Here is an 18,959-nt window from a genome sequence, read left to right on the forward strand (position 1 = left end):
ACCAATTTGTGACCCTTCCGTTTGGTTTGTTCATGGCCCCAGCCACGTTTCAGCATCTCATGGACAAAATTCTAAGACCCCATACAGCATATGCTGCTGCATACTTAGATGATATTATTATCTATAGTAATGACTGGCAGCGGTATCTGAGAGCTGTCCTGAGGTCACTGAGACGGGTGGGGCTCACAGCCAACCCGAAGATGTACCCAATTGGGTGGTGGAAGTTCGGTATCTGGGGTTCCACTTGGGCCATGGGCAGGTGCGTCTAAAGGTTAACAAAACCACAGCGAGGGGCCTGGGTAGCTCAGAGAGTATTGATGCTGACTACCACCCCTGGAGTCGAAAGCTCGAATCTCAATGGGGCACATGGTAAGTTGTGCATGGATCGCAGAGAGTAGCATGAGCCTCCACATGCTGTGAGTCTCCGCGGTGTCATGCACTGTGAGCCACGTGATAAGATGCGCACATTGACTGTCTCAAACTGAGACTTGTCCTCTGCCACCCGGATTGAGGTGAGTAACTGCGCCACCACGAGGACCTAGTAAGTAGTGGGAATTGGGCATGCAAAATTGGGGAGAAAAGGGGCCTGTCTGAGGCCCAAAACTAAAAAGGAGGTGAGACAGTCTCTGGAGCTGGCTGGCTACTACCGAAGATTTGTGCCTAGTTACTCTGAAGTCACCAGCCCGCTGACTGATCTTACTAGAAAGGGGGCCCCTGATCTGGTCCAGTGGACAGAGTCACACCAACAGGCTTTCCTAAAAATAAAATCTGCACTTTGTGGGGGGGGGGGCGCATTTATATGCTCCTAATTTCTCTCTCCCCTTTATTTTGCAGACGGATGCATCTGACAGAGGGCTGGGGGCAGGGGAGGGGGAGGAGCGACCGGTGCTGTACATTAGTTGTAAGCTCTCGCTAAGAGAGACTAAGTACAGCACCATGGGGAGGAGTGTCTGGCGATTAAGTGGGCCATCCTCACTCTCCGCTACTACCTGCTGGGGTGGGCCTTCACCCTCTGTTCAGATCACACCCCACTCCAGTGGCTCCACCGCATGAAGTTTATGTACAATGCTGAAGAGTAATAAACAAATACTCATGTTGACAGTTCGCTGCCTCCTGACTCCTTCATTGCCCAAACAACGAACTTGTTACACATTCATTATCTCCACCCAACAGGAGTTTTTTTTTTTTTAAATTGCAGGCCCTGAACTTTGAAATACTCCTCCTATGGGATTCATGTGACTGGCGCCAAACTTAACAATATTATGCCAAGACATTGAAGATGCTAAATTGTGAACTGATTTTTTTGTTTTGTTTAGATTTTCTCCCCTTTTTCTCTGTGCAGTTGGCACTCCATATAATTAAATAATTACCAAATCTATACCATTTGTTTGTGCTGCGTTTGTGCCGATTTGTGCCACAAAAATTAACATTTGTGCTGGTTCGGTGTTTGAGATATTAGACATTATTTTTTTGGCTGTGTGATGTCACATTCCACCCCATGTGGTCCAAATCGCTCCAAACCTGTGCCATTCGTTTGTGCTCGATTTGTGCCATTAAAAGGAACAATAACTATTTCCCTTCCTTACATAGGTCTATAGCAAGAAGCTTTTCGGGAGCAGTGACGTCACTCTCCACCCCATGTGGTCTAAATCACTCTGAACCGGTGCTGTTCATTTGTGCTCGATTTGTGTCATTAAAAGAAACACTGTATCTATTTTCCTTCCTTAGATAGGCCTATAGCAAGTAACGTTTCGGGACAATGACGTCACTCTCTACCCCATGTAGTCTAAATCGCTCTGAACTGGTGCTGTTCGTTTGTGCTCGGTTTGTGTCGTTAAAAGAAACACTGTATCTATTTCCCAGAATTCCTTAGAAATAAGAATTTCAATTCGGTAGCAGTGACGTCACTCTCCACCCCATGTCATCCAAATCGGAGCAAACCGGTGTCGTCTGTTTGTGGTCGATTTGTGCTGATTTGTGCTGTAAAAATTAATCTTGCATCTATTTTCCTTCCTTAGAAATAACAGCTTGTATTCAAGAGCAGTGACATCACTCTCCACCCCATGTGGTCCAAATTGCTCCGAACCAGTGCCATTCGTTTGTGCTGATTCGTGCCGTTAAAAGAAACACTGAAACATTTATCTTCCTTAGAAATAGCATTAAACTTTTCGGAAGCAGTGACGTCACTCCAAATCGCTCCAAACCGGTGTCATTCGTTTGTGCTCGATTTGTGCTGTTAAAAGAAACATCATAACATATTCCTTTCTTTGTATTTAACAACATAGCTTTTGGGAGCCATGAAATCACACAGGCTAAAACCCCATGTCAGTCACTCTCACCTGTCTTCATCGTTTGTGCTCGCTTTTGGTTTGTGCCGTGTTTGGTATCGTTGAAGTATTAATTTTTGTCAAAGATTTAATCTTTCACCACATCAACCTCAAAATGCAACAAATAAATAAATAAATAAATTCTGTGTTTGTGCTGCAAATTATGATTTGATGATAGGCTATATGTGACACTGCTGAACAAAACTGTACATAATGTTTATATAGGTTAATTATTCCAAGTTTTTTCTCAAGTAAACAGCCACAGTATACAGCTCTGAATTTGTTTATTAGTTTTAATTCTGCTAGAAGCTGGTGTGACTTGTGTTGATGGTGTTTGTGTAATTGCATAGTCCTATATGTTAGCTAATATTAAAAATATTTGAAATTTCAGCGCAATGTTTGAAAACATGTTAGGTTACATTCACGTTGAAATGCATTGTTGTTGCACTAAAATTACACGCAGTGCCACAAAAGAGCAAAATGTAGGTGTCTCGACTCGAGACATTTAACAGTTTAGGTTCTTTTTAACTTTTATCTAGCGCACGTTTACATTGAAATCAATTACAAAAACAGCGCGGACGGACACAAAACGTGCTCAATGTGAATGGCCCCTCAGTGAAAGACTGGAACTCTGTAGAAAAGTTTGGTCACACTTGCCTTTTCTTTATTATTTGTTACTGCACATTTTAGATTTTAGAGTATAACATCATCAAAACTAAGAAGTAACACAAAAGTATGGAAATTATGCAGTGACCAAAACAAATTAAATCAGAAACATCTTCTGTTTGAACTTCTTCAGTGTAGCCTTTTGTCTATTCCAGCTCTGCACACAGTTCATTCTCTCAGTCAACTTCAGGTGCATCCTGGGATGCTTTTTAAACAGTACTGAATGATTTCATATGCTGGAGATTTATTGGCTACTTTTCTTTAAAAAATTAAAAAATAAAACAAATAAATAAAAGGTTTGAATAGACATCTATAATTAGGCACAATTTATTTTTGAGTACAGAAATAATTTGACCATAAGCCTTTAGATCAAAAGTTTAAAGATTATGAGAAACAAACTTAGTCAGTGTACTTTGGACTGGTTGTGTTGGCTATATTTATTTTATTTTTATAAGTTTTTGATATTAATTTTATTTACTAACTTTTACTATTTTTTTATCTGATTTGTGTTGTATATTGCTATGTTTTGCTCTTGCTCTGGATAAATTGAGGATAACTGAGTTTCAGGTTTTTAGTTTAGGTTTTTAACTTAAGTAAACATTTAAAGTGATTTTAATAAGAACAATTTAGACATTAAAAATTAGCTTCAGAAAAAGTGACTTTAGCTGAAAGGTGAGTAGTTTGCATCCCTGGTTTAAATATCAGACCAAATCTGATATTTCCTGACAGAAAGATATGGTTTAGTTTGATGTGGTGAAAGATTAAATCTTTGCACAAAAATTAAAGCTTCAACGATACCAAACACGGCACAAACCAAAAGCGATCACAAACGATGAAGACAGGTGAGAGTGATTGACATGGGGTTTAGCCTGCATGATTTCATGGCTCCCAAAATCTATCTTGTTAAATACAAAGAAAGGAATATGTTATGATATTTCTTTTAACAGCACAAACTGGCACAAATCAAGCACAAATGAACGACACCTGTTTGGAGTGATTTGGATGACATGGGGTAGAGAGTGACGTCACTGCTATCGAATTCAAATTCTTATTTCTAAGGAATTCAGGGAAATAGATACAGTGTTTCTTTTAAAGGCACAAATCGAGCACCAACGAATGACACCGGTTTGGAGTGATTTGGACCACATGGGGTGGAAAGTGACATTACACAGCCAAAACATTATGTCTAATATCTCAAAAACCAAACCAACACAAACGTTAATGTTTGCGGCACAAATGCAGCACAAAAAATGGTATAGATTTGGTAATTATTTAATTATATGGGGTGCCAACTTCACTGAGGTTACAAACATCCAGTACGTAGTGGATTTAATCCAGTACATCATCGCTCTACAGGCTGCAGCGAAGACAGACTCAATAGGCTCATTTGAGTTGAGCAAGTTCTGCACAGAATCCATCACCGGTGATCACCGGCAGGTGCATGCCGGTTAGAAATCTGTCCGACTTGCTGTGATGTCATGAAGACATATGTCAAAAAATGTCCCGCAAGTGCAAGGTGGCTGCAGTTGTAGCAGGCAGACGGAGCAGTTGCTTTTTCTGAGTTGAATTAATTCAACAAGCACGATGGGAAATGACTGGCTGACAACACAGATTAATGCTCATTGGCTTAAACAACCGTGATGTTTCATTATCTGCTACAACTGCGGCCACCTTGCTCTTGCAGGAGTATTTTTGACATACTGTACGTGGTCATGATATCACAGATAGTCGGACAAGATTTCTAACCGGCATGCACCTGTCGTTGATCAGCTCTGCACAGAACTTGCCCATCTCAAACGAGCCTAATGAAATGCATGCTGTTTTTTCTTCAATCATTGGATTGGATCATAAGCAGAAAATGTGAAACATAAAGTAGCCTGCTGTCGCTCACATGTTGCATGTTTTAAAAATGCACTCTTTTAACAATTTAAAATATGTTTTCACTGTAATGTTCTAATTGCAAAATAGACTGCAGAAGATGAAAGTTTAAATTTAATTTGATATCAAGTATGTGAACACTGATGAAAGTTTTGATATAAAACAAAGCATTTGTTTTTTAGCCACACTCAAACAGCCCACCTGTTGGCAAGTGACAGTTAACAGGTTTAAAATGGGCATTTAAGATGGCCTTTGTAGCACCCCCATTTTCACCTACAGTCACCAAAATTGGTACGTATATAGTTCTCATCAAGCCAGAGAACTTTCATAATTATAGTCATTAGGTCCGCCCAATAGGAAATTGGCCATTTTGGATTTTTTAAATATTGCAGTCTCTGAACTTTTAAATACTCCTCCTAGGGGATTAATGAGACTGTCACCACATTTAGAAAACATTATGCCAAGATATTGAAGATGCTAAATTGCGAACAGATTTTTGATATATCGAACGGTGTTATCATGGCGAGGCATTCAATTAATGGCGAAAATGGGATACAGGAAGTGTCTCATTTCTTCTGTGTGCAATGTGTGATTTACATCAAAATTGAGATGTATGTTTAGTCTTGGGGGCTAAACACATGGATGTGACTATTTTGGGACATGGCCATAGAGACTTTAAAATAGTACTCTTGTATTTACCCAAATTGCTTCAAAATTGTTTAAAATAATATTAAATGCCAAATGCATGGGTCCATTTCCACCCGGTGGCTTTCGGAAACAATGCAAGGTGGACACATGCATTTGGCATTTAAAATTAGCATATCTTCTGTGTGCATGTTGTGGCTTCTTCCACCTCTGTGTAACATCACTTTTGAAGTTTTGGGGTTTTGATGCCAGAAGACAGACTTTATTATCAGAGATATAAAAGCCGAGCTGCTCCCAGCGCAACTCCAGAATCTGAGTTTGCACCCATTTAAATACATATGTTCTACCAAGGAGTGGCTAATACAATCCACACATATCACATGTCACTATTATCTATCATTTTGTTCTGTGACTCCAGTCTGTTTTTCTAAGAAGTGGACAGAGAACATCTGTGGAGGGGACACATCATATATTATCTCTAGTATCAAAACAGGAAACTCAGTTTATCATATGTAAGCACATTCTATTCCTACACAGGCTTCTACACAGACACACACAGTAAGATACATGTTTTGACCATCAGAAATAATTGTTGAACAAAATGGCTGTTTACATTGATTATACTTGATTAATTTATATTCAACTTTATAAAAATATTCTACATTATCCCCCTCTCGGACTTACATAAGTCCCACCTTTACTGTCTTTACCCAGAGTGCAGTTTCATAATTCAGTTGCCTCAGTTATGCTTTCTATTGAATAAGTTGAGTCACACAGCTTCACCACCAATGACCAGATTATGCAACCGCACTCCGGTGGAGATTTCAGAACCAAACATGTCCATACAAGTTTGATTAAGTAAAAGATTCTCCTTGTACCTTCATTCAATAAATGAAACATATAAGCATATGTTATAAGCATGAGCATGCAATTGGTTCAGCCTTGACTGTGGTTGTCACAGTTGTGTAGAGTATATCAAACATAAAACAAAATATTTATCATAATATTAAGAGTTCTTTTTTGTAGTGTAGATATCTTCAACCCAGATACTTTGCACATCGTAGAGGGTCACCTCCAGGGAGAGGTTAGGCTAGCACGTTCATCCCGGGGCATGGCTCATCATCCTCATATGTTCATTGGAGGAATCAGTTTCCTCCCAATTTGGTCTTTCTGTCCATCCAGGGTAGTTGTCATTGCATTGGACCATTCACATTGATCAATGTCATCTGCTTCTCTGTTGCTCGGATCAAGAATGATTTTACCAGTGGTAACACACAACAGAATATTATTCCTCCCACAAGGATTGTTATTCTAATCATTATTCCAATTTTAGTCAATCATGCACCCCATTTCTTAAACAATTCTACTTAAATTTATAAACAAACAAGACAAGCAATGTTAATCTTTAGTCACCACCATGTTTTCTTTTTCCATTCTTCATTAATTTTAAATTGTACATGAGTTCAATAAAAGCATAAGTAGAAGTAATAAATCATTTTTCAATTTTAATTCTCCATCATACAAACATTCCCAGGTTTGTTTAATACTTTAATAAGTCAGGCACTCCTTTGTCTGTAACGGTTCTCAAAACTTTACCCCCAAAATCTATAAATAATCTTCTACACAGGGTATGATCCCCTGATGGCACAGTGACAGAATGCTTAGCATTTAACACTGTGATAAGATGTTTTAATAAAGCAGTTATTTAATGCAGCCGGCTTTAGTGGAACTCACAATTTTTGGGCAGGTTTCTTCTAGACCTCCCTTTTGATGCTAAAAGCATCCATCCACTTCCCATATCACCCCTCCTTTGGCAAGCTTCCAGGGCGGTGATACCCTGCCTTAGGTTGCCCCCCCCTCCCCCCTTTTTGCCATTGGAGAGTCTTACCCATCATTGGGTCATCACCTCTTGCCACTGGTCTGATACTGCTCAGTCCTATTAGCCAATCCTTAACAATTTGTTATCAGTAAACATATATTTTCTTTTGTTTCAGGGAGTATCATCTGAGAACTGTCACAGTCAATGGAACCATCAACAATTTCAACAATCTATTAAAATTGTCCAAATTAAAAGTAAAATGCTACAATTGAACTAATTTACAGATCATTAATTTCCATTCAGTTTGTATTTCTGCTCCTTTAGCAAGCATCACAAAAGACCATGTATCACGGTGGGGACTAACATCAGAACAAAACATAATAAAGATAGCCTCTGTCAAGCTTCTAGGAAGTTTAATTTAAAAACATCACTTTAATTCAATAATAGTCTCTAGATAGTTTTTGAACCTACATTTATTCTTTCAGATGAACGTTCAACTGAATCTCTTATTTTTTTGTATAAACACTTAACGTCAAATTGCCCTCTGAATATATAAAATCTTTAATCATGATGACGAAAGCTGTTTGAACCTCTCCTTCATATCACCGTATATAACATTATTGTCAAATCACATCATTTTCCATATTAAAAGAAAATCAAATCAAAAGAAAATAAAACAATTTAGAGATGTGCCTTTAGCACACACTTCAACATCTGCTTTTGTGTTTCTGTCTCAAGTAGACACTTACCAAACTTAAACTGGAGTGTGAGAGAGATAGTAGCGCAGGGGAGTAATTCAGACATTCCACTCCCTCACGTTGTTTCTAATCGCATTACAGCTATTCCTTCTTTTTCATTTTAGAATCCAAACTAATTTAAGTTACTCTTCAACAGTGAAAATAGTGATAATTATAATAATTCATTATATTAACTGCTTTCAAACTTTCCCATCTTAAACCATTTTCAAGAAAACTTCTTCCAGAACATTCAATCTACTTCTCTTATCCCCTACTTTCTTTTGTCCATTCAAACAACATACATATAAACTGTAGAACCTTTCGGTATTCCGAATCTAGGTATTGCCTCTCTTGTTAGAAATGTTATTAGTGTTCCTGACCCCTGATCTGCTGATGGTACTGCTTCCAGCCATCTGCTAAATCACACACAAGCATATAATGCTTTCCAATGTACTTTATTTACGATCTCCACATAATACATAACCAAATGCTTGAATGGTCCTTCTGGCACTGGTATATGACCTATTGGTGTTATTATTTTTTCCTGACATTGTTTTGAGCACAGACTTCACATGTGGACAAAAATTCATCAACCTTCGCTTGCAAAAATGGAGACCAATATCCCTAATATCCCTGTTGTTTAATTCTCCTTATCACTTTGCATCTGTAATAAGAACATTGAGAAACGTAGTTGATGCAACAATCTGTCCTTCATGAGAACACCATATACCTTGTGATCCCTAAACCAAGAACCATCAAATATTTAATAAAACACAAACTTTGCCTTTTTCGACATTCTCTTTTCATTCAATACAACTTACTTTAGCCTTCTGTTCAAGCAGAGCTTTACATTTACAACACCTATCTTGTAGTCCTGTCATCTTATTACTGCAGAAACTGTATGCCTCTAAAGTGATACTTTCATGGATTAATCTCAAAATAGAAATATTTTACTCGAAAAAGAAACTCAATCATTTCTTTGTAGCACCCACTAACCTTTTTCTTTAAAGTGAGGGTACTCTCTGGAAAATTTTGGGGAGTAACCAATCCAATAGGTAACTCTAACTTTGCCATTAAGTTTGTAATATTTAATCTTCACATTAATAAATCAGCGGTTAGATGTTGGAATTAAATTTAGACCCTCAGAACAATTTAGACATGGCTATTGAACCTATGAATGGCAATTTAGAAAATCATAAATCCAATTAGTCAAGACTTAAATCAACTTATCCAGATAAATTTGAATCCACATTTGAAATGTCAAATCAGTAATGATTACCAGCAATCATGAGAGCATGAGGACCAATCGTACAAAAGCCCACATAATTTTCAGTCTTTTTCTCTGGAATTCCTTTTACAGTATTAACAGCTTCAATAAATCCTCTGGCCCAGCCATCGGTAATGATGGGAGACTGGTTCCAGACTGAGTTAATGAAACAACATACACATAGTGATGACAAAAGAAAAGGTAAAACATAGTATCAAAGACACACACAGAATAGACACATGAATATGAAGTTATCTATGATGTTCAATTTAATCTTAATGTTTCTCCATGGGTTTCACCTGCTACCAATGACCAATTTTTCTTTAGCATTTTCAATAATTTTTACAATCAAATAGGTCCAAGATATTTCTTAAATCTTCAAATTAGAACTTCTAGCACGAATAACATTTTCCATTTTATGTACTTCCAAAAGAAGAAAATTTCTATTTTGTTAGATATCAGAGCATCTGAGCAAAACTGTTTACAATGTTTGCTTAGTTCTGCCTCCTTTTTGGAGGTTGGAACTTTATTTTCCATTTTTTTCTGGCATGATTAGTTACAGAACAAACCCAAGGAAAAAGCATCACAATATTGGCAAGGTTGCCACACATAAAGATCAGAAAACAGGTATTAAGGGCACAACTTCAGCAAATTGAAAAAGCAGAGAACATGAAATGATCCAAATCATTCTTAAATTTCTTTCCTTTAATTCTAGTCTCAAAGGCAGCTCTCAGTGTACCCATGATCAACCAATGCCTACATTGTGTATATAAAACAAGAAAACAAAAGAAAAAATTCTAATCTTAACTAAATTCGGGGCGCCCCTGTCTGAGTGGAGACACCAAAAGAGACAAGCTCTTACATTCAACGTCTGCAGACTATCATTTGTGCGCCATCCTTACAGAGCGTGGGGTGTAACCCCTCCCGCCCACTCTGCTTACAGAGCAGTGTCTCATTCAATCTCTCTATCAGAGAGTCCCTAACAAAAATAATAAACTCTACCTATCTTACTTATGTTGGTTGATCAAATTTACACCGATAAAGTTGCAACTCACATGTAAATTTGTTCTCCAGACATATTTAAACGCATAGAAAATCAAAAACAAAACAAATAATCATGGGTTCTTACATTTAGATACCAAGATTTATAGTGTTTAATTAATATTGTTAAAAATTTTATTCTCTCATAAACTGGACCAGACAGAACGTAAAACAGACACATGAATGTGAAGTTTTCACATTTAAGGTTTACTTTTCATACTCAAGTTACAAAATATAATTTTCTTATTAGTCAGTTTCACCCTTCTTCATCTTTTTAATTGATCTTTCCCTGTGCCCACCTTCCTCCATCAAATGATGACTCCTCTTCACTTTCTCTCTCCTTACTGTCCAACAGTGTACTTCTATTTCTCACCAATTTATCTGTGTCTCGTATTAATTTTTCTGTTTCTCTAATTTTTTTCTATCCTATCTATTCTTCGGTCTCACCCCCAGCCTTGTCTGTCTTTCTTTTCTAACTCCACATGACCCTCCATCTGCATTTCTCCTAAAACTTCTACAGTTTCCTTGAGTATTGGGAACTAACCTTCTGAGGGCACATATGGAGGTGATTTGACAAGGACATATCCTTTTTTACTTATCTCTTTTTCTGCATCCTTCAGTATTTTTCTTGCCTGTCTTATATTTTTCAGAGAATTTTCTCCTTTCATTGCTAGCACTTTTCTCTTTTTCCTTTTTTTTACTCTTATCTTTAGTTTTATAATTTTTTATCAAAGTTGCCATTTCATTGCACAATGCTATATCAAATGTCCCTTCCTTTGGCTATTTTGTCATCATATTTTTGTTCTCTTTTGCCATTTGCTTGAGAGTTTATTTATAAGTTCTCTACACAACAGATGTTTTAATCCTTAATTTGTCCACAGGAGTGGCTGCCATGATTTTTCTTATAATACAACAAACCCTATCTTTAGGATAAATGTATCAATGTATTAATTTTTGTAACAATTTTTATTTGTTCAAATAATATGATCTTCCAAAAGAAATTCAATTATTTTCATTTATTTATAAACCAATTTCCCTAATCTTCTTCTATAAAATGTACTTTAATAATTATTATGCCACATACATGTACACATTTCCTATATGTTGTCAATTTACGTTTAGGATCACTCTGCATCCAATTAGTGCCAAACCATAATAACAGCTGCTTTTTCTTAGATAAGCTGAGACTATTTCTTTCACTGTTATTTTTACTTGGCATATAAAGAATGAAAAATTATTTTATCACCATTAATTTAGATAAATCATTAAATTTAGAGGATAAACGTATATCTTACTATTTTAATTTATTTACTACTACAATAATCTGCAACGCCAATCTCTTGAAGCAATTTTTCTCATTTGTTTCACCTGCACTTTTTAATACACAACATTCGTACAAGTCCCTTTATTATTTATTTATTTATTTCTCATTTCTTTGAGATTTTATCATCCAATTATTTACAATGTGGATTTCTAGATTTTAGTATTTCCACTGGAGTGTTTGCCATAATTATACCTTATGTAATATAACAACACTTATCTTAAATACAACCTTTGTTTAAAATCCAATTACTTAGTTGACTTTAGTTTAATGCAATACACTGGACTCAGAGCTTTATTGTTTGTCCAGATAATGTGATTTCCCAAATGGAATTCAATCACTTTATAGATCTTTATAATTTCAATATTCTTACTTGTCACTGTGATATGAACTTTAACTCTAAGCATTGTTATACAACTTGAATGTATAAATTATCTGTATGAAGTCAAATAAATTGTTATGCTACAGTCTAGTTTAAGAGTTATGATCTGGCACATGTCCAACAACAGCTGCTCTTTCACAGTTTAGTTAATATTACATCAGGCTTCCTTCATGGCATGAAAAGAACAGCCCAAAATGAAATTTTGTCCAGCCAGCTAAGAGTTAACTTTTTGCTTTCATGCACATTTTGTTTTACATCTGTGTTGTCTCACCATTTTTATACTTTTTCCTATTGTCAGTTTATACTGTATTATATTTACCTTCCCATATATATATATATATATATATATATATATATATATATATATATATATATATATATATATATATATATATTATCATTGGTTTTAACTCCACTATACAACCAGAATAACTTTGCCTCTAATCATCAGATCTCTTCTGCCTCATATATTGATGGAAGGTTGAAAATAGGCCTAAATAGATTTTCTTTGATGTAAATTGCATATATACTCCTCATTAGTTATGCAGCAAAGACTGAGTATCTCTATCTGGATCACAAATTCTACAATTTGAAGAATGGCCAAACAACCTACAAAGCCAATATCTTGGAACGTTTTTAGTTTTCTCTGTGTTAACAAAGGAAATTCATTTCCAAATTTTCACAAGAGACAGGCTTTTATTCCCAACATCCATTCAACATATAAAAGACAAACCTTCTTTATTAGACAACATTTACTCCATTCATCTTATCCCTTAAATTATATATATATATATATATATATATATATATATATATATATATATATATATATATATATTAGGGCTCATATTACATTCAAATTCACACTTGTCCCCTTATTTATAGGACTCATATAACATACACTCTGTGTTACTTTTATTTTAAGGACGTATCATACATTCCAGTCCCTCTACTGGGCTCATATTTGTACTCAGTCATACACTTCCATATGCAATCGCACTTCGGTCACACTTCACACACTTTCAAACACAGACACAAATACTCTCACAGACAGATAAACTTTCACACTTTTTACAAATACAAGGCCTTTGTAAACACAGAGCTCTCAAAAAATACTATAACATTCTAAAACACAACTATTCTACTACCTCTCTTAAGTGTCCTACAGGATTTCTGCCTGCCCAGTCAAAAACATCTGTAATTTACTTCCTCAACACAACAGAGCAATGCCCTGCAAGATTTTTGCCTACCCTGTCAAAAACCTGTGATTCATGCCTACCCGACTTCTTTAAACTTTATCTGCTTTAATTTACTCTTATCCATCTAGGCCCTCTTAACAGTAAAAACAGATCATTGCATGCAATTATTTCTTCTGGAATAAAAACCCTTTAGTCTTTTTACTCTTTAAATTTGGAGGAGCTTTTTGAGTGTCCTTACCACCATGGGCAAACTCTGGCAAGCAACACAAACTAATTACAAGCAAAAATGCTTACCTTTAGGTGGCCACCACTCTTCTGCTCCTTTCCAATCCCATTCTCGTCGCCAATTTGTTGTGGCTTCTGCCACCTCTGTGTAACATCACTTTTGAAGTTTTGGGGTTTTGATGCCAGAAGATAGACTTTATTATCAGAGATACAAAAGCCGAGCTGCTCCCAGCACAACTCCAGAATCTGAGTTTGCACCCACTTAAATACATATGATCTAGCAAGGAGTGGCTAATACAATCCACACATGTCACATGTCACTATTATCTATCATTCCCTATCTGTCACTCACTCGACGTTGTGTTGATGTAGTGACACTAGGGGTCACTCTTGGGAGCCTGAGACACCTCTGGTCTTTGATAAAAGGCCAATGAAAATTGGCGAGTGGTATTTGCATGCCACTCCCCCGGACAGGTTTTAGACTCATTCAGGTTTTATGCTGAGGAGCTGATATAAGGTCCGGCCATTTTGGCGGGTAGATCAGCGTTGTGGCAGGAGGGTCACAACGTCTCATTCCCTCCATCAGGGAACGGAGGTTACACCAGTAACCATGACGTTCCCTATCTGTCACTCACTCAACTTTGGTGTCGATGTAGTGACACTAGGGGTCCCTATTCAAAACGCCACAAGGCTGAATGGTGTTATGTGAACTGGTGGTGTGTGGTGGGCAGACTTGCTGTGTGCCTCATAGCCAGCACACCATTTCGACACGTAACCTCCCCGACACAGTTATGAGTGTCGAACGGCCCTTTTTGGGAACAAGTCGACTACCCAAAGATAGAGACAGGCTTAACCCAGTCGTGGCCTCTTTTCCCCTTCTCTTTTTCCACTCCCTAAAAAAAGAAGGGGGATTATCCGACTGGGCTGCCAGGTCTAGTCGGGGGGTGTCCCTCCCAAGGGGAGGACACCGCGGAGACCACACCTCACCCCAGAGAGGGGGGGGATATTTTCCAACCATGTGGAGAGCCTTCAAGGTAGATCCTGCCCAATGGGGGAGGAGGTACTACAACATGGAGACTGGGGCAGAGGGGCTCTGCCCAAGGAAGACGCAGTTTGCCAGCAGGGAAACGAATTAGTGGAAGATATAGATCGCATGGGGTTAGCCTTACAGGGAACCGCCTCATGCGGAGCACCTACCCCAGAACTGGGCTCTTAGTTAGCGCGTGTACTGGGCCGGCAGTGAGTCTCTCCGAAGACTCGACTGCCACAGGGCTCGGAGGAAGTCAACCAGGGAACAAAGTTTGTGAACACTACTGGGAATTAACGGTGCATGTCTTCAGCTCAAAGGGGCTATGTGCAAGCGATACACCCAGCCAGCTATCCCGGGCTTATCTGCTTGTGTTGCGTTCCACAACCTGGGACAAAACCGGTTCCACCCGGAGGTTGTAGAACCTTGCAAAGGTGTTGGGTTTTGCCCAGCCCGCTGCTCTGCAAATGTCTGCTAGAGAGGCACCTCTGGCCTGGGCCCAAGAAGCCGCTACACCACGGGTAGAATGGGCTCGTAGCCCTACCGGGAGTGGCATGTTTTGGGCGAGATATGCCATAGTTATGGCATCAACGAGCCAGTGGGTGATCCTCTGCTTGGAGACAGCGCTTCCTTTCCGCTGTGCACTAAAGCAGACAAAGAGCTGCTCAGAGATTCTAAAGCTCTGCGTGCGATCCAAATAGATGCGTAAAGCGTGCACCGGACACAGCAATGCCAGGGCTGGGTCTGCCTCCTCCTGGGGCAGCACTTGCAGGTTCACCACCTGGTCCCTAAAAGGGGTGGTGGGAAGCTTGGGCACATAGCCTGGTCGGGGTCTCAGGATCACGTAAGAGTAACCCGGACCGAACTCCAACGCTTGCAGGTCACCTACCCTCTTGATGGAAGTGAGCGCAGTCAGGAGGGCAGTCTTCAAGGAGAGTGCCTTAAGCTCGGCTGACTGTAAAGGCTCAAAAGGGGGCTCTCTGTAGACCCTGAAGAACTACAGAGAGATCCCATGAGGGAACGAGGCACGGTCTGGAGGGATTCAGCCTCCTGGTGCCTCTTAGGAACCTGATGATCAGGTCATGCTTCCCTAAGGACTTACCGTCGACTGCGTCATGGTGTGCTGCTATGGCAGCAATGTACACCTTCAAGGTGGAGGGGGACAGCCTCCCTTCCAGCCTCTACTGCAGAAAGGAAAGCACTGATCCAACTGCACATCTCTGGGGGTCTTCGCATCGGGAAGAACACAACTTAGTGAATAGACGCCACTTAAAGTCATACAGGCGCCTCGTAGAGGGGGCCCTAGCCTGAGTGATTGTGTCTACCACCACGGGTGGTAGGCCGCTTAGGTCTTCTGCGTCCCGTCCAGGGACCAGACATGGAGATTCCAGAGGTCTGGGCGCGGGTGCCAGAAGGTGCCCCGTCCCTGAGAAAGAAGGTCCTTCCTCAGGGGAATTCGCCAGGGGGGAGCTGTTGCGAGAAGCGTGATGTCCAAGAACCACGTCTGGGTGGGCCAGTAGGGTGCTACCAGGACGACCTGCTCCTCGTCCTCCCTGACCTTGCACAGGGTCTGTGCAAGCAGGCTCACTGGGGGAAATGCATATTTGCGCAGGCCAGGGGGCCAGCTGTGTGCCAGCGCGTCTATGCTGAGGGGTGCCTGGGTGAGGGCGTACCAGAGCGGGCAGTGGGAGGATTCCTGGGAGGCGAACAGGTCCACCTGTGCCTGTCAGAATCGACTCCAAATCAGCTGGACCACCTGAGGGTGGAGTCTCCACTCTCCATAGAGGGAAACCTGCCGTGACAGCGCGTCCGCTGTGGTGTTGAGGTTGCCCAAGATGTGAGTGGCTCGCAGTGACTTGAAGTGCTGCTGACTCCGGAGGAGGAGACGGCGGGCGAGTTGTGACATACAGCGAGAGCGCAGACCGCCTTGGCAGTTGACATATGCTACCACTGCTGTGCTGTCTGTCCGAACTAGCACGTGCTTTCCCTGGATCAACGGCCAGAACCTCCGCAGGGCGAGCAGAATTGCCAGTAACTCGAGGCAGTTGATGTGCCAATGCAGTCGCGGAACCGTCCAGAGGCCGGCGGCTGCGTGCCCATTGCAAACAGCGCCCCAGCCCATCTTGGAGGCGTCTGTCGTGACTACGATGCGCCTGGAGACCAGTTCTAGAGGAACACCTGCTCGTAGAAATGATAGGTCATTCCAAGACGGTGACAGACCGACGTAATGGCCACGCGGTGTGTCCCGTGGCGCCATGCCCATCTCGGGGCTCGAGTCTGGAACCAGTGCTGAAGCGGCCTCATATGCATCAAGATTGGCCGCAACGCACCGCCTTTTTTCGGTACGATGAAGTAGGGGCTGTAAAACCCTTCCTTCATCTCGGCTGGAGGGACAGATTCTATCTCGTCCTTCCGTAGGAGGGTAGCGATCTCCGCGTGCAGAGTGGCAGCGTTTTCGCCCTTGACTAAGGTGAAATGAATAATGCTGAACCTGGGCGGGCGCCTGGCGAACTGAATCACGTAGCTGAGTCAGACGGTCTGGATCAGCCACCACGACGGATTGGAAAGCGCAAGCCATGCGTCCAAATTCCGCGTGAGGGGGACCAAGGGGACAACGTCATCGGACGTAGCGGCAGGTGGGCCTCACGGCGGGGCGGAGTGCGAGGTGCCACAGCACGTCGTGAGCGTGCTGAGCCTAGGGACATCGAAGCACTTACCTGGCTCCTTGTGACCACCCCCGGAACAGCCTGGGACGGGGGAGGAAGAGGCCTGTCCTTGTAACCCGTGGAGGCTGGCGGCTGTGTGCCACAGCTGGGCGCTCAGGGGTGGAAAGGGCACTGCTGGAGTGCCAATCCTGCAAGAAAAAGCCTGTGGACGGTAGTCATGGTGACGACCGTACACACCGGGTATGTGACCCAGGGAGGAAGGAAGCCGCTATTTTGCTGAACTGTTGGGTACCATAGCTACTTGGGCGTGCGGCGAAATCAAACGATAAGGCAACAGAAGATTTTCCACCCGGCCCTGCACCGGGGGATGGAGTGGTCTTTCTACCAGCTCCGTGTGAGTGGGTTCCCTCGTTCCTGAGTTGCCCGTCTCAGGGGCGCTTTGATGACCTCCGTGGGTTCTTCGGTGCCGGCTGTGAGACGGGTGGCGTCGGCTTCCTGCAGTGGGCTCCACGCCGGGGCCGGGCCCAAGGGGCGGGCTGCGGCGGAGCCGGTGCAGTCACCGCAGGGGGATGCCCTTGGCTACGAGCAGACGGGGTGCGGGATCTTGAGCCGCGACGGGGCAGGATGTGCCAGATTGCCTCCGTCTGCTGCTTCACCATCGAGAACTGCTGGGCAAAGTCCTCGACGGTGTCGCCGAATAGGCCCGCCTGGGAAATGGGGGCAGCAAGGAACCATGTCTTGTCGGCCTCGCCCATCTCGACCAGGTTGAGCCAAAAGTTGGCGCTCCTGGATCACTAGTGTGGCCATAGTCCGCCCGAGAGACCGCGCCGTGACCTTCGTTGCCCAGAGGGCGAAGTCGTCGCCGAGCACTGTTCCTGCATCAAATCTGGGGCGGAACTACCCTCGTGCAGTTCTTCCAGCGCCTTGGCTTGGTGGACCTGCAGGAGAGCCATGGCATGCAGGGCAGAGGCGGCTTGTCCAGCAGCACTGTAGGCCTTAGCCATCAGGTATGACGTGAGCCTACAGGGCTTGGACGGAAGCTTAGGGTGTCCACGGCAGATGGCAGTGCTCTGCTGGCATAAGTGCACCGCGAGCGCCTTATCCACTGGGGGAATTGCTGTATAGCCCTTGGCCGCCCCGCTATCGAGGGTAGTGAGAGCGGGGGAACTGCGGAATCGGGGCCGGGCAGTAAAAGGTGCCTCCCACGACTTCGTCAGCTCCTCGTGCACTTCTGGGAAGAATGGCACTGGAGCAGGGCGTGGCTGCTTTGAGCGGCGCCACGAGCCCAGAAACCAATCATCAAGCCGCGAGGGTTCAGGGGAAAGTGGAGGGTTCCATTCTAGCCCGACGCTCGCGGCCACCTGGGAAAGCATGTCCGTCATTTCTGTGACTGGGCAATTGTCCCCGAAGGGGGAAGCCCAGCTGAGGCTTCTGCATCCGACTAGACAAGCCTGCTCTCCGATGCTGTGCTCGAGAGCTCATCATCTTCGCGAGCTCCGAACAAGAAGCCAGACTCGCCGTGCGACGAGCCGGCGAACTCATCCGGAAGCCCAATTGGGGCAGACGAGCGTGCTGGGGGATGGGAGGTCCGCGGGGGGATACCCGGCTGAGACGATCCCATTGGGGTCCCCAAATCGCCCCCAGTGCTAGCCGCGCTGGCCTCATTCCCGAAAGCAAGCCGCGACCGCAACATTGCCATGGTCATGTTCTCGCAGTGAGAACATGAACCATTCACAAATGCTGCTTCCGTGTGGGTCGC

Source organism: Myxocyprinus asiaticus, chromosome 6 (genome assembly GCF_019703515.2).
Source record: "Myxocyprinus asiaticus isolate MX2 ecotype Aquarium Trade chromosome 6, UBuf_Myxa_2, whole genome shotgun sequence".
In the NCBI taxonomy this organism is placed as follows: Eukaryota; Metazoa; Chordata; class Actinopteri; order Cypriniformes; family Catostomidae; genus Myxocyprinus; species Myxocyprinus asiaticus.